Source organism: Sebastes fasciatus, chromosome 18 (assembly GCF_043250625.1).
Source record: "Sebastes fasciatus isolate fSebFas1 chromosome 18, fSebFas1.pri, whole genome shotgun sequence".
NCBI lineage: Eukaryota > Metazoa > Chordata > Actinopteri > Perciformes > Sebastidae > Sebastes > Sebastes fasciatus.
Window position 1 is genome coordinate 6,131,238 of NC_133812.1, and position 16,236 is coordinate 6,147,473.

The 16,236-nt window shown below is 42.1% G+C and overlaps 1 protein-coding gene across 1 annotated transcript in view; it reads right to left on the reverse strand.

The window, feature by feature from the left end:
• The window catches only part of LOC141755635 (heparan sulfate glucosamine 3-O-sulfotransferase 5), an 85,229-nt gene extending 83,260 nt beyond the window's left edge, over positions 1-1,969 (reverse strand). Inside the window, exon 1 of the mRNA XM_074614680.1 lies at positions 1,617-1,969. The gene's annotated coding sequence lies outside the window, so the exon portion shown is untranslated. The remainder of the gene's footprint in view (positions 1-1,616) is intronic.
• Between the last annotated feature and the right edge of the window lie 14,267 nt (positions 1,970-16,236).

Sequence of the window (16,236 nt, forward strand, 5' to 3'; positions counted from 1 at the left end):
GTTTTGCTCAGCTTTTTAGCTATTTTTTTATATTTCTTTTAACTGTTTAACCAATAGCATTAATCGGTTAAAATTCTTAATGTCGGTTAGCGGTCAATTATTAACATGCCTTGTTTTAAATACTGCTTCATGAAAAGAAAACAATGCATTGAGGTCCTTGGGGACCCCAGTCTAAAGCACCCAATTCCACCTATGCATTTTAAATCGATGGAACTATTTATTGAGATAGTGTTTGCTATGGGTCCTAATTTAAAGGTAAGGTAAGCTAGGGGCACTCTGTCAGTCATTGTGAAGGAGACAGACACTGATTTCCTCATGTGATCGGTCTGTTTATACAAATTGCATATTGTTTTGAGAAGAAAAAATCATTGTGCTCTGATGGTTGCGTCTTACAGTAGTGTATCGGTAGACCTCGTATGTTAAATACGTTGGTCGGATGAGGGTTAAAGAAAACAACGGGCCTCCAACAATGTCGCATTACTTCTGCTGTTGCTTCCCAGACAGTCATCATTCACACGACCACAAGAGGCCGCTGGTCAGGACACGTTTTAGGTGTTTGACCAAACAACCAATGCAATACAAAGTGACTGTCGGTGCAATGAAAATTAATGCACTAATAGAAACTGCTGTTATCCGAGCCTTTATTCCCTGTTGATCCTTTTCATTCAGAGCCGTTGACTAGTGCGGAGTCCAGCGGCGCAAGTGATGCATGTTGAAGCCTGAAACATGGTCGACACAGTGCAGAACTGGGAAGTACGTGAAGGAGCTTACATAAGCAGCACCATCACGCTGTTGTCATTAAACCAAACACACCTAACATCGCTCATTACGCTGCACTTTTTACCCCTCCGTCTTCTCATTCTTCATTTTCGCAGGCTGCCACAGAGCTTTAGGCACTTAACCACTAACAAAAGCCCCTATTAGAGAGTTAATGCAGAGTAATGACGACAAGCAGCAGCACTACTGGAAATAGCACCTGTCGCCCCAGACAATAATAAATTGCCCACGAGAAAAGACTGATCGTGCACTGACACAAACACAAGGAGAGAAAGTATAAGAGCTGTAGAGGTACTGAATGTGTTAACTGGACCACTCACTCTGAACTAATCCTCTCCACCTTGTGAAACACCGAAGGAGAGGAGTCTGGGAGATACTGTGCTTGTGAAAAGTGTTTGAAAAAGACTCTGATGAAAGCAAAATTCAACTGTGGACGTGGAGTTCACAATCCATGGAAACAATTCAACAGTGGCATGCACATGGAATTTGTCTTTGAAAAATACATCATGTTTGATCATTGAGCTGCTGCACCATTAGAGCAATCCTGCAAGTTTTGCAGCAACTTGATCATTAAAGAATAAGAATCTAAAAGATGTTGCCATCCAGATTAGAGAAGTAAATGTAACACAGCAGCATTTCCAGTCTCTCTGCAGGAATGTCACACTGATGTTAAGGTGAAAAGAACCAACCATGAAGTGCCATAAGGTCACTATAAACTCATTCTGGGTACAACTGGGACACTATGTGGATATGAAAGGAATATTTTGATTCTGCCTTCTGCACACAGAGGCAAATACTTGGACTAAACTAACTCAAAAAGATGACTTGGTTGTGTTTACCTGTTCGGCATGCTGCTACCCTTCCAGCCAGACGCTCTGGAGGACCAGCCGGGATGCAGAGGAGGAGGTCACCAAGCCTCTCCACATGTCCCCTCGGGCTCAGAGGCGCGTGGCTTCAGGTTAAACAGGACAAAGTAGCGGAGGCAGGTGAGGTGAAGTGAGGAGGAGGAAGTGCTCCGGAATCGGATGTTCCGCTCGGTGCGCGCTCGGACCAGCCAGGTGCGCAAAGAAAGAAATACGCAGAAAGAAATATGCGTCCTATAGTCGCGACGAGCCTATTTTTCTATCGTTGAGGTACACAGGTAAAGGCTCTGTGAAGTCCGCGTCCACCGGAGCGCCCTCCTGCAGCACCCGGTGTGGATCAGAGTGGCGCTGGAGACGCGCGGAGCTCGCTGTGATGCTGCTGGAGGAGGAGGAGGAGGCTGGCTGGCTGCACGGGGAGAGAGATGGGGCGTTTTCCTGAAGGAGGAGGAGGTGGAGGGAGGAAGGGAGGAGGAAGGGAGGGCAGATGCACAAAGATGCTCAGCTCAGTGTGAAAGCGTTCAAAAGTTTCTAAAAGTACATCAGGGAGCCAGATTTACCTGATATAGAGTCAGTCAGTGGTGTATTCTCCAGAGTTCAGGGCTGAGCTGCAAACGATGCGTTTTAAAGACAGATGATGGGTGTTTCTGCAACTAGAGCAATGGAATTTTAGATGTATGTTTAAAATATAAATATAAATATATATACAGTGTTATTACTCATCTTGACATACAAAAATAATGACTAAATTATGTGATTTAATCAAATGTATGAAGCATTTTATGGGTCCAAATGCAACTTTTCTTCATGTTCCACAACTGTGGTCTCAATGTTTAGATAAAAAATGAGCCAATTCAATTACAATACAACATTATTTCAAATGGAATTGTTTCATATACATATTACTTTACATCCATCCATTATCTGTAACCTCTTATTGAAGGCGGGGTACACCCTGGACAGGTCACCAGACTATCACAGGGCTAACATATAGAGACAGACAACCATGCACGCTCACGTTCACACCTACGGGACATTTAGAGTCAACAATGAACCTGCATGTCTTTGGACTGTGGGAGGAAACCTGAAAACCCAGAGAAAACCCACGCTAACACGGGGAGAACATGCAAACACCCAAACCGGGTTGGAACCTGCGACCTTCTTCCCTCTTGAGTCCTTCCTGCGACACTGAACAAATACCATAGTAAAAGTTTTATTCAGAGCCAAACAAATGTAGTTTCTATGGAAACAGAAGTTAACAGGTGAGCACATGGATGACAGGTTGGGCCACCCACATAGGTGACCCTCAAGATCAAGAAAAACAAGGTTAAAGCTTCAGTAGGCAGAATATTTTTGGCATCATAATAATCTTTCAGCATATTGTAATCCAAGTGTTCTGAGAGATAACTAGACTTCTGCACCTCCTCATGGCTCTGTTTTCAGGCTTTAAAAAATCTAAGCCTGTGACGGGAGACTTTGACCAATCACAGGTCATTACAGAGAGAGAGCGTTCTTATTGAGTGTTCCTATTGGCTGTGTTCCGGCTGGTGGGCGGTGCTTAGTATTTCCTCAACAGATCTCAACATGGCTGCCGGGTCATAAACTTTCTCATTTTACAGCTAAACAGTACACTACAAGATAATTCTGGAAATATCTGAGGAGAGAAATTGGCTTTACAGTAACAGAATATTGATTAATATTTCATCAGCACTGCCTAGTTTGACCGTTTGGTCGGAGTTTGCGTGTGATTGACAGCTGCTCAGGGACAGCAGACTCCAGATCAGCCGTGGATCAGCTCACTCATTTCAGTAGATATCTCTGCAACTAAAACTCTGGCCAGATCTTACCCATTTCACCCTTAAAGAGCAACTTAATACCGGGCTGAACAGCTGCATTTCACCTGTTTTACCTGTAACCATGCCCAGCAGTGATGTCACAGTGTACTGACACACCTGAGGGTGCAACTCTACACAAGTGAAAAGTAAAACCCCTGGAGGTCAGCACAAACAAGATTTTCTGCTGCTGTTAAAGCTGCGTACCTTCTTTTTTGGATGAACAAAACCTGTGTGCTGTTTGGTGCTGATTAGGTAGAGTGGAGCAGGTTTATCTGCAGCTGGCTGCTGCTGTAAACCATGATGAGAGCTGTGGGAATCAACCAAAACAATTAGCTGAAAAACACTACAATCCTCAGAGCTGGAGTGCCTTGCCTCACATGCCACATAACTGCAATGGCGCATTTTTTGCATGTCATACCCCCGCTCTACTCCCGATTCCTGTTACTGTCAAACTGTCCCCCCACCAAAAAAAAGAAAAAATCTTAAAGGTCCCATATTGTGCTCATTTTCAGTTTCATACTTGTATTTTATGTTTCTACTAGAACACGTTTACATGCTGTAATGTTAAAAAAAAATCTTTATGTTTCTCATATAGTCTGCCTGAATATACCTGTATTTACCCTCTGTCTGAAACGCTCCGTTTTAGTGCATTTCAACGGAATTGTGTTGCTAGGCAACAGCTTGGGTCCATGTTTACTTCCTGGAAATAAATTGGGACACATTTAGAATGCTTACGTTTAAAACTGTGAAATGGTCTAAATATTGTAGATTTGTGACATCACAAATGGAAAAAAATCCTGACAGCTTGTTTCAAAAGCACAGTTTCTTAATATGGGATGGGGGTATTTCTCTGTGGATTGAGCGTTTTTATACTTTCACAGTATTTATACAGCACTTAAACCTACTTTATGATATAAAAGACATGAAAATCTCACTTTTTACAATATGGTACTTTTAAAGAATAAAAAAAAACAACCTAATTTGTCATGCCTGTGATAATTCTCTGTGGGTTTGTTAGTCATTTGATCCATTGCTAATATAAAAAAATATTGATTACAGCAGCTTCAAGTTGCTCTTTATGAAATGGGAGAAGTATTTGCTGTATATTGTGTCAGCTTAAAGGGCCAGTTGGGTAACAATTAGGTCGGATCTATTGGCAGAAATTGAATATAATATTAATAAGTATGTCTTCTTTAGTGTATAATCAGATGAAGAATTAATTCATCTAAAAGAGAAGGAAAGAAATACTGAAGCAGTTTTTTGATGTCAACAGTCAAAGAGTCAGTTAAAATGACATCTTTGTGACTGTTAGTCTGCAAACTCCTGACCAAACAGATGTGTGTGTGTGTGTTTGTGTGTGTAGGAGACAGGAGGAGATTTAGCATTCCAGCTGATATGCAGCCCGAGCGTGGAGTGAAATGGACTTTATGTCATATCAACAATATTTGAGCTCCCTCTCTGATTGCCTATATCCTCCCAAATAAGCCATCAGTCTGACACAGCACATTTCCAGTTTGCTGGTAAGCAGCTCAATCTGCCTGTGCAAGGGGTCCCCGCTGCTTCATCCCATACTCGCTTTACAAATGCTATTTGAGGAAGGCTGGTGTCTCACGCGCCTGCTTTGGGCTGCCAGATGGTCCTGTGTAAGAACTTTGAATTATTCAGCCATCCCGCAGCAGATTGAAGCTGTCGTGCGTATGACAACTTGGCCGGCCTCTTCCTGCGCCGGGGAAACACCAGCGCGACGACGAGCGCGGTATATATACTGCCACTGCAGAGAGACGCTATCACGTTATGCAACTCCACATTCAGATTTCACTAATGCACAATTTAGGCCCGGCTCACAATTTACTGCAGCGATGGGGTGATTTTTTTCCTCAGATCAGACTCGGAGTGTGTTCTGCTTTCACAGAGAGGGATGAGAATCATAAATTATTCACCTGATCCGGCTTTTATGTGTGAATGCTGAGCTTACAGCGGCGCCGGCACATCAAGAAACAAGCAGTTAAGCTTTTTAATAGATACACAGTATCTGTTTGTGCCTTTCCCTAATGCATCACATTAAGTCGGAGTGTGTCAAACACAATTATGGAAATGACTAAAGTTGAACAAGAACGTGCGGAAAGCCATAAACCAAAACATTGTCATAAATTTTCTGAAAGACATCATGTGGGTCCTTAGACGTTTAATGTGCTACAATTACCATACTGGCCATTAGTGATATTAGAGTGAGGCTTTACTGATGGCAGGGATCATGATTGGAGCCATAATTTAGCAGGATAACTCCTGTCACTTTAACAGAGCCATTGACACTATGAATACACGCCATTACAAAATACTGCTGTATAATATATCACCACATTAGGGATGATATATGCTCCATATTTCACTTCCTCCTCATGCCTACCTCATTTGCCTCCCAACTAAAACCAGCCACACTTTGTCAAGGTTGAGACGATCTGAACCGAATGACACGGTGCGTGGTCGCGTTCCTATTTTTGTTTGCCGTCAAAGTGTGGGTTGGGGGGATGGGGGTTCTAATCCTTTCAAAACAAGATGAAGAAATCCACTTCACATGGAGGGCGCTGCGTGTATACCTGAGTGTGTGTGCTGTAATCACCCTGAGAGCGGCCCCATTAATCCAGTCGGGGGGGGGGTTTGCGCTTTGATCCGAGTGGCTCTACAGCGAAGCTCTCCAGCTAACCACCTCCACTAAGAATCACTCAAAATTAGAAAGGAGACTTCTTATGTGGAATGGGCTAATAGCACGTCTTCAGTGGAGAGGCCCGTGCTGCTTAGAAGTGAGGCTCGTTTTCAGTAAGTGGTCCAATTTCAGATGAGAGCCTCTTCAAGAGGGAAATAAGGTAGTTATGTACTCCACAGAGCAACCTGTGTGAAAAACATCACACAATCTGAGATCCCTACACTGATTGAATAAGGTCGTTACTGCAAGTGTCTGCTAATTGCACCAGACTAATGTGCACATATACAGCATGTATGTGTTGGTTCCAGACAGTAAGTGTAAAAGCTACTGCATGTTAGTAGACTATAGAATTAAACAGGGTCAGCTCTAGCCTTTTGGTGCCCCAGGTGAAATTTGAAAAAGCCGATGACGCAGTCCCGTGGGAAAGAACGATAGCCAATAGAGAACCAAGCTGACTGAAGAAGGAAGGACAACCACCGCCATAATGGCAGCCGCGGCTAATGCATGAGCTAATGCAAAACGTGAAGCATAAAGTATTAGTAAGATGGAGCTCAGAAATGGAGGAACAACTTGTTGATTGTTAATTTACCGTGTCTCCATGACTTCATCCATATTTTTCTTTTTTCTTCATGAATTTTCAGAACAAAGAAGGGTATAAACGAATCATTAATTCTTCCTGGCCATCATCCACCATGTTTGTTTACACTAAAGTCACGTTTGATCGTGCGTGATTTTGAGAGATTTACTGTTTTTTGTTTTTTTTGAGTCAGGACTCTTGTTGTTCATGAACAAATCTGTTAATGTGTGGTGTGCTGTTTTGGCCAAATCGTTGCTCTCCACACACTAAAGGAACAAAAGTGTTAAATGTAACAGAACATGTCGTTATGTGTGGGCTCTCTCACATTTTAAAATCTGTTAAGATTTGAAAAATCTTTTAGTGTGGGCCAGCCTTAAGGTTAGGGAAAGGTCAGGATCTTGGTTTAATACAGACAAAAAGTAATTGAACTGAGAGCACAACATTTCCCCAACCTTAACCACAGTGCTTTTGTTGCCTAAGTGAAACCCTGCCTCCATCCTCCCCTACCACATCCCTACTTGTTACAGCACTTCCTTCATATGAACATCATTTCTAGGAGGCAGGAAGAGAGACGAAACAGACACTGAAAGCTCTGGATAGAGCTGAGAGGAAACTGCAGTTAGGGATAATTCTCATCACTACAAGAGACACCCCTCCCACTACACACAGCGATCTGATATAATGTTATAAAAACATAATAATCAGCGCAGCTTTAAGGTTTGGTTGAATTATTTTGGGATAAAGTGAGACTATGTATCTTTTATCTTCTTATACTGTTCAGAAAAAGTTACATGGTCGTGCTTTAAAAAATGTATTCCAGATTGTGTTACGGCACTGTTGGGTTCCAAAAAGTCATCCCAGCAACAACACAAATGATGGTTGAGTCGGTTGAGGATATGTACGGAGCCCCTCTGGGCCTCGGATTCACAGATAATCATTGGGTTTAGTCACATTGTTTCCCTTCTACAGGTGCATTGTTGTTCTGCAGTGTTCTGAGATGTCCCGCTACAGTGTCTCTATGATATTTTATAACTACCCATGGTGTATTTATGGCCCTCAGTAAATTTAATATGACCTAAATGTACTTTATGGCATTTTATCTGCTGTTGTATCATGATACTATTTCTAAAGGGAACGTATAATGAGTGTTTACTGTAAATGTACTTTTGGGCATTTTATTATCAATTTAACCATACCCAGATCCGGCTTTGCTGCCGCCTTCGACCTGCCGCCTTCGACCTGCAGTCGGAGCAGGCGACTCCTCCGCTGCTGGAGGCCCAGGCCGTATTGCTGGCCCGCTGGAGGGAAGGGAGGAACAGGAGAACCAGAACCAGGACTGCAAGGGGCAGACTGTCAGACCCCGCTGCAGTAAAATGAGAGGTTTTCTAAAGGGACTCTGGTGCTCGGACACACACGCTTTTGTCCACAGGGACCGTCAAAATCAACACCAAATGAAAGGTCCTATTAGTAAGTAAACGTATATAACATATTGTAGCCTACCGTACACACACGGATTGTGAATCTGAGGGCACGGTTTGCAAAACTGTACCTCACAGATTTACACAGAGATTTTTTTTCTCTCATCTTTGCTTCTCGTTAACATAAAATATAAATTAAAAACACATTTTCACAGTGTTTATCAGATAAAAACATGACAGACTGGAGATGAAATACGGTAGAACTTAAAAACTCGTAGAAGCAAAAGATGGTTTTGTTCGTGGGTCATGTATAGAAAACTGGTTGCTTTTAATTTGAATATTTTATATCAGCCGGCAGAGTGTACCAGTCTGTTGTTTAAACCTACTCGTTAAACACACACATTTTGACAGCCGCATACATAAGAGGCTGTATGTGTCAGACTCAAAGAGCAGAGGATGTGCTGGGCTCCCGCAGACACAGAGAAAGGCAAGGCTGTAAATATTCATGGCGGAGCTGTCAGTGTGCTGTGCCTCTCCGCTGGCTCCTGTCACTCCATTGATCTCTCATACATGACATTCACGTCCAGTGACCGCCCTGCCTCACCTCACTCCTGTGGGAAGAGGTGCCCTTTCTCCCACCTGCTTGATGTCAGTTCCTCTAGGAGACGGGAGCATGCTGATCATCCTCTATGTCCGGTGCTCTTACATCCTCTTCATCATTATACGCACACAGGAGGATCTAAAACCCTCCAAAGTTCCTTCTGTCACACCTGTGAGTCTGTGATATACAGGAGTTACGTTGTGCTCAACTACTGAAATTAAAGTTTTTAGACGTAAATCAGCCATTATGATGGATTTCATTTAGAACAAGAGGAGGAGGAGTTTCAATGGAGAGCAGTGATTGGTTGTTAGGACCACTGGGACGCACATTCACTTTTGTGACTGTCTTCTTCGAGGTCAACTGAACATGCTCCTGCTCACCGCTTCTCACTGAAGACAGGAAGCTGGAAACCAACGCACGGAGTACCCCTCCTGCGTTACTTTTGGATGGACCACGGACAGCGTGTTCCGTGTCTTTCACAACAAAGTTCCGTTTTCACAGGAAGTTAGATTTAGGCAATACAACCACTTAGGAAGGGTTAAGATTGTCGTATGTTGACCTCAACTTCACTGACTAGCGACTCACTGGACTGACGATACCGACGTGTCACGTGGCTAACAACTGACGTGATAAAATAAGTCAACGTTACTTTTAGTTTCACACGGGACACGAACACCGGTCTCCTGGTTGAAAGTCTTGTGTTTGTTTGAGCTTATTTTCTGTAATAATCCAAAACCCAATGGAACAATCCCTTTGGCTTTTTGTTGAGGGAACCCAGGGCGATGCAAACTTCCTGGTTGGCCTACAAAAATACGTCATCCCTGGAGTACTCTCTATTGGCCTGAGGGCATGGTCACACATGCAGGAATGCAGGCGAATGAGCCGATATTCGTGCTGAATGTCAACCAATCACACCTCTTTGTTATTGGTTGAGTAAAACTTTGGCGGACAAAGTTCACCGAAGTTGAACTCTGCGCAATGTGAAGATGCTAATTTGGCGCATGTGTGATCGGGCACTAATATTGGGTCTTAAAGTTCACCAAACCTAGAGAGAAAATTGCAGAGTCTGCGACACTGGGTCGATGGCTATCTACAGTAATGCATACATATCAGTGATCAAATTATTCTGTAGCCATCGCCTCATCTCCAGGCATCTTTAGTCTCCGCTACTAGCATAGCACACTGACCATTGCATCGTGGGTAATGTAGGCACCAGGTTTTGACCAAGAGGCAACATCTGGATCTGAAAAGTGAAAAAAAATGCAGTGTTTAAGTGCCTTAAACTTGCATTATTTCTAACAGCCAGCAGGGGGCAACTCCTCTGGTTGCAAAAAGAAGTCTGATTGTGTAGAAGTCTATGAGAAAATGAGCCTACTTCTCACTTGATTTATTACCTCAGTAAACATTGTAAACACGAGTTTAAGGCCTCAATCGCTAGTTTAAAGTCTTCTTCAATACAGCATGATGTTCATTTAGTAAATTATGGTTTTCCTTAAAAAAAGAAGGCGTATAAATACCTCGACATTACACTGACATTCGGCATCATGAGTACGCATTTTCGCATATCAATTATACGTCACGCAAATGTCCGCAGTTAGGTTTAGGCAATAAAACCACTTAGTTAAGGGGTAAGGGAAAATGTCACACGACAATCATCACTAACATACAAAAACAGCGGTCAAAAATGGTCTCGGACACAGGTTTCCTAGTTAGAGGTCTGGTGTTTGTTATCTTTCCCTCTTTTTATTCTACGTCACTAACTGTTAACGTAGCATTTATACGAGAATGCGTTTAAATTGCAGTCAGTACAGCACAATCATAGTGTTGGCGCACAAAAGACACGCGGAAATCAAGAAAGCTAAACACCTTGCACTTTATTGTGGCATTTATACACCTTTTCGTACGAACAGGTTGTGCTTATACAGTGATATATGATACTGTAGGTGTGTTGGTTGATTGGGACTTGCTCCTCACATTTTACATAACCCTGCCTTTATATAATACTTGATTTCGCTGTAGGACAACTTGAGGCAATGAAATCACCTCGTATGATGTCTAATTCCACTTTTTCATGCATCGTTTACATTATCTGTTCAATCTTGTACTGTGAGGAGGAAGACAAACGTGCTGTTCCTGAGGGGAGAACAGCAGAGTCTGATCAAGATGTAGTCTAAAAACCTCACCAGGTCGCCTCACTGTTTCATATCTCTGTTTTACCCTCAAGATGCCGCTGAACATCTCCACTCCTCGTATAGCCGTAGGGGAGCAGATCCACAGTGATTACCACGAGTCACGTTTGCATTTTGAGTTGTTGATTTATACTTTAATAAGAAGCAGCTTAGACTCAAATATCTATACCGTATGTAACTACATTTCAGTGCTTATGATTATTGATTTCCTGTCCACGGTGGTGCTTTTCTCAGGTAATTATTACTCATCCACACTGAAAGGCACCAGGCCAACCTAATTGCTTTCATAAGACCTTTAATACACTCTTTCAATGCGTCTCCAATCAATACATTGATATACGCATACCTGTATTTACTGTTAATATTAAGATACTCACACATTGCTGTACTTTTTTTTGGCATTCAGCGTGCAGCAGCAGAGCCGGAGACACTTTGTACTTCGTGATGTTCCTCCTCCGTCCCCTCTGGCCCCTGTTCTGGTCATGCTTCATGAACCCTGGCTGATGTACAGGTGGATCTCAGAGGCAGGGTGTGGAGGTGTGGGGGGGTGGGGGGCAGACAGGGGCCGTGGCCTGTTTGCTGAGAGGATGAAGAAATCTGTCATTATCCTCTGCAAGCCATTCCTCTCACGCTGCCTGGGACCGGACTGTTAATTGCCCCGAGAATTCGTCCAAACAGAGACGCTGAGAGGAAACATCAGTGTCTGGGGCTGTGAATCGATCAGCTTTCATGAGGCTTCCAAAGAATCTGCTTTTCTTTGTGAAACAAATGTTAAAGCAGGATTTCCCACTAGGTGTTGTTATTTTAGAGAAGGGGGTAACTTTGTGTTATACTGTGCAATGATTCCATTATTCACCTATCCTGCACTATCCAGTTGTAGTCTACAATACAGGCTATACACCGTCTAACTCAGTGCTAGCCTGTTTACATGACTGACTGACATCCTGTCTTTCATTCTTCTTGTGAGTAGACTGAAGAGTACAAGTGAGTTCTGTTTGGACCTGCCTAATAGGGCCGTTGTTTTCCAAAAGTGGGGGAAAATATTAAATCTGTTCCAATCATACCAAATTGAAAATTCGCAGTAGAACGTGAAGAACAGGAGAACCTTCTGTTATTCTGACTTGGAGGTGTTCTCGCATTATGCCAAGAAGTTTACCCACATTGCTTGCCTTGTAGTCACACCATATACATACAAATAAATTAAACTAAATTAGCTTTGTTTTGTTACATTCAACACAGTCTCACAGCAGTTTGTGAAATAGTCACAAAGTTTAATCTATTTGATATGTGTACATAGACACAAATTTCCCTTTTTTTGGTGACACTCAGCACGACTTTCAACAATGTATTTTTGGTGCGTTTTCCTACGAATGTCCAGCAACACGTGACAGGTGTGTCAATTTCTGCTCTGGTCTTTTCAAAATAAAACTACTTAGTTAGGTTTAGGAAATGATCGACTTGGTTAGGCTTAGGCAACAAACTACTTAGTTAGGTGTAGGAAAAGCTTGCGGTTTGGGTTAAAATAACACCAGAAGTGCCTTAAATTAAGTATGGAAGTGACGTGGCAAATTAATCAACTTTGACTTGTGATTTCACACGGAACACGAACACCGGTCTCCTGCGTTTTTTGACCCACCCATCCAACCCAACATCCTCCCCATGCAGCGTTCGCTGCTCTCTATACTTCCCGGTTCACGATGACGTGGATTACATACAAATTGATTTTGTGCTGACCATCACGAAAAATTTTTTATATTTGTGTATATGCACATGAATCAATATATTAAATATTGTGACTATTTCACGAACTGCTGTGCAACTGGGCTGTTACATATTTGTAGTGATTAACAAGTGAAACCAGATACACACAAACAGCCCATAGCTCCATTTAAATTCACTGAACTGACTGAATCGGAATTAAAAATTGGGTTTTATTTGTAACTGCCAGTGATGGCCACTTGATAGATATCATAGCTGCAGTGCATCGCACAGCACAAGTGCACATGTGCATCGCGTGCTGTGCGCAGGGCACCAAGTACCAGAAGGGGCACAAACAGCCGGCTATAACACTGTCGTTTGCTGCTGAGGTGTCTCGGACCTCGCCGTAAAGACGGCTCAAATTTGGAGCAATGTTTCCCTTTTCCCAGTAAGCTAGCATGAAATGTTTGGTATCAACAGTCTCAAGATTCATATGAAAGCACTGTATGTAAAAACTGAAGTAAACTCAGGAGGAGGATAATTCCAATTTTAAGATCAATGTGATAAAAGAGACAAAGAGATAAATCCTATTTTTCACTTTTAGATGGTTAAATTGTGTTAGAAATAGGCCTACCAGTAGGCTGCAGTTTAATATTTAGCCTATTCAAACAAGACAATTTCATTTAAAAGATATATATCAGCAGTTACTGTTACTGGTGCATTCTGGTCAGAAGAACAAGATTAGATCTTCAAAAACCTTTTTCAAGGAAGGAGTCTTGAAAAAAAAGGGTGTCTCACAATCACGGTTTATATGGTAGGGTGCGCTTTCCGAGCGCACGAAAGGTAGGCGGCACCAGCTAAAATCTTGCCTAGGGCGCCATATTGGTCAGGGCTGGCTCTGAGTAGCTGTCAGAAATTGACATGTTTTTCTCTTTCCTCCAGGAATACTGACGGTCTGAATGATCTGGCGGCATCAATGAATGAATGCACCATAAGCACAAAAGCCTACAGTGGAGGGTGTGTGTCAACGGCACTGTCACTCTGATCTGTCTGAAAATTGAGGAATGTCAGCAGGGCATTTGTTAGCAAACGTGACTCAAACAGGAAGATTAATCCACATGTGGGATGGAGTCAAAATAAACTACAGTGTGTGTGTGTGTTCGTGGTAATGAAGGAAGATATCACCCAGTGACACAGTGTGGCTCACTGTTTAAAAACAATGGAGCTCTATTGCACAGAGGATGAAGATATATCAGACTTTGATACACACACAATACTTGTTAGTGTCCATTGTTAGTTTGGGTCTGCATGACACATGAGATCTGATGACATGAAGAAAGTATCACCGAACTTGTCCTTAAAATGAAAAGCTAACTTTCTAAACTGTTTTTTTTATTTGTATACAAGTATTTCTGTACTCCAAGTCAGCACAAAGGAAAAAAAGGGTATTTTAGGGCAGGTGATACAAAGTCATGGGCTCAGACCTGAGCACGAAGAAACTTAATGGAGTAGGGCAGCTCCATCAGGGAACAGAGAGATGGCTGTGCAAAATCCATCAGCAGGAGGAAACAGTAAGGAGCACGAGGCCGTCTCTGAGTCAAACCAGGTCAGAGGAAGAGTGGAGAGAGGAAGAAACGTGGCTGGAGGGAATTTTGGGTGCAGATTTTTTACGCATTCATTACAGTTCGAGGGTTTAAGTTATCATTGGATTACTTTCGATTAATGCTGTCAGAGTTAGTGCGATTATGCATTAATGCAAATTCATTTTAACGCCACTGATTTCTTTAACTCATTAACGCAGTCGATCTTTCAGAGGCTGTAGTTATAAAGCTAGAGTAAAGATACTGGTATCACATGAAAATGGAAAACCTAAGGAAACCATTGGTACCAACCATGTCATACTAACTTGTTGGGAAGGAGGTTAAACAATGCTCCAAACTTACGCTAATTTTTGGCGAGGAAAAACTGGCATTGCCATTTTCAAAGGGGTACCTTGACCTCTGACCTTAAGATATGTGAATGAAAATGGTTTCTTTGGGTACCCAAAAGTCTCCCCTTTACAGACATGCCCACTTTATGATAATCACATGCGGTTTGGGCCAAGTCATAGTCAAGTCAGCACACTGACACACCATGCCATGTTATGATTTGAGCATATTTTTTATGCTAAATGCAGTACCTGTGAGTGTTTCCGGACAATATTTGTCATTGTTTTGTGTTGTTAATTGATTTCCAATAATAAATATATACATATATTTGCATAAAGCAGCATATTGCCCACTACCGTGTTGATACGAGTGTTAAATACTTAACAAATCTCCCTTTACGGTACATTTTGAACAGATAAAATATGTGTGATTAATATGTTTGATTTCAATCGCACAGAACAATCATCCGATTAACCGCAATTCAATATTTCAATTAATTGTCATCTCTAATTTTGATGTATCATTTTATAATGTGGCAAGCCTGTAAGTGTGGCTGTGCTTCATGGTTATACAAACAAACTTCATACTGGAGTAGAGGCGAACTGAATTCGTGTGAATCCGCTGTAGGCATCCATCTCCATAAGCTCAGCAGACAGATAAGGACACTACCTGCCCCGTACATATACTGTATGTTTAGTCAGCATGTAGACTGTCCCAAGGACAATACACCTGGCAACATCGCCAGGTGCTGAAGAAGCTACTGTACAAGCAGAAATCAATTTGTCAACTGACACAAAGTCAAACCCATCAGCAGGTTTGTCCCTGCAGGGGGAAACGATTAAGAGAAGCATTAAGGCAGGCGTGTTTTAGAGACGTGAAGGCTGATGTAGATTTGAGAATATGTGATCACCCTGCAGGATACTGCAGCACTAAGGCCACCTTCAGCTCTGTGTATTGTGTAGCTACTTTTTTGAGTTTATAGACTTACAGTATAGACAGACAGTATGGAGGGGAAAATGCTGAGTATCCCAGGTTGAGAGCAGAGGTTGAGCAGTAGGGCCAGTAAATGCGTAAAAGTGTGACGGGTTTGTCCCAAAATGTGAGGTAAAGTGAGCAGAAAAGTCAAAGCAAGGAATAATAATTAATAAAATGTGTGTTCTGGGCATGTATTTGCTTTTGCAGATAAGCACGTTGTTTCTAGCATACAGGGTTTGCAGTTATTCTGTGCTGTTCTTTCACATAATGACCTTCCTGACATCAATGTTATGTAACATTATATGATGCTATTATTATGTTATATCTGATCAAGGATGTCTACATTGTCGTACTGTCTGGTTTTCACGAGGCAAATATTCACCATTAGTTATCTTAATCATTCATTTTCTTAATAATCTTAACAGATTCTAAAGGCTGGCCTTAACAGTTTAGTTCCTATAGTGTGTGGAGAGCAACGATTTGGCCAAAACAGCCCACCACACACTAACAGATTCATTGATGGAATCTTGCAAAATGTTTCTTGATCAAACGTGACTTTAGTGTAAAGAAACATGGCGGACGACGGGCAGGAAGAATTAGCGATGTTAGTTTTTACTTTGTACTGAAAATTCCCGAAGGATGGATGGATGAAGTTATGGAGACACGTTAAACAA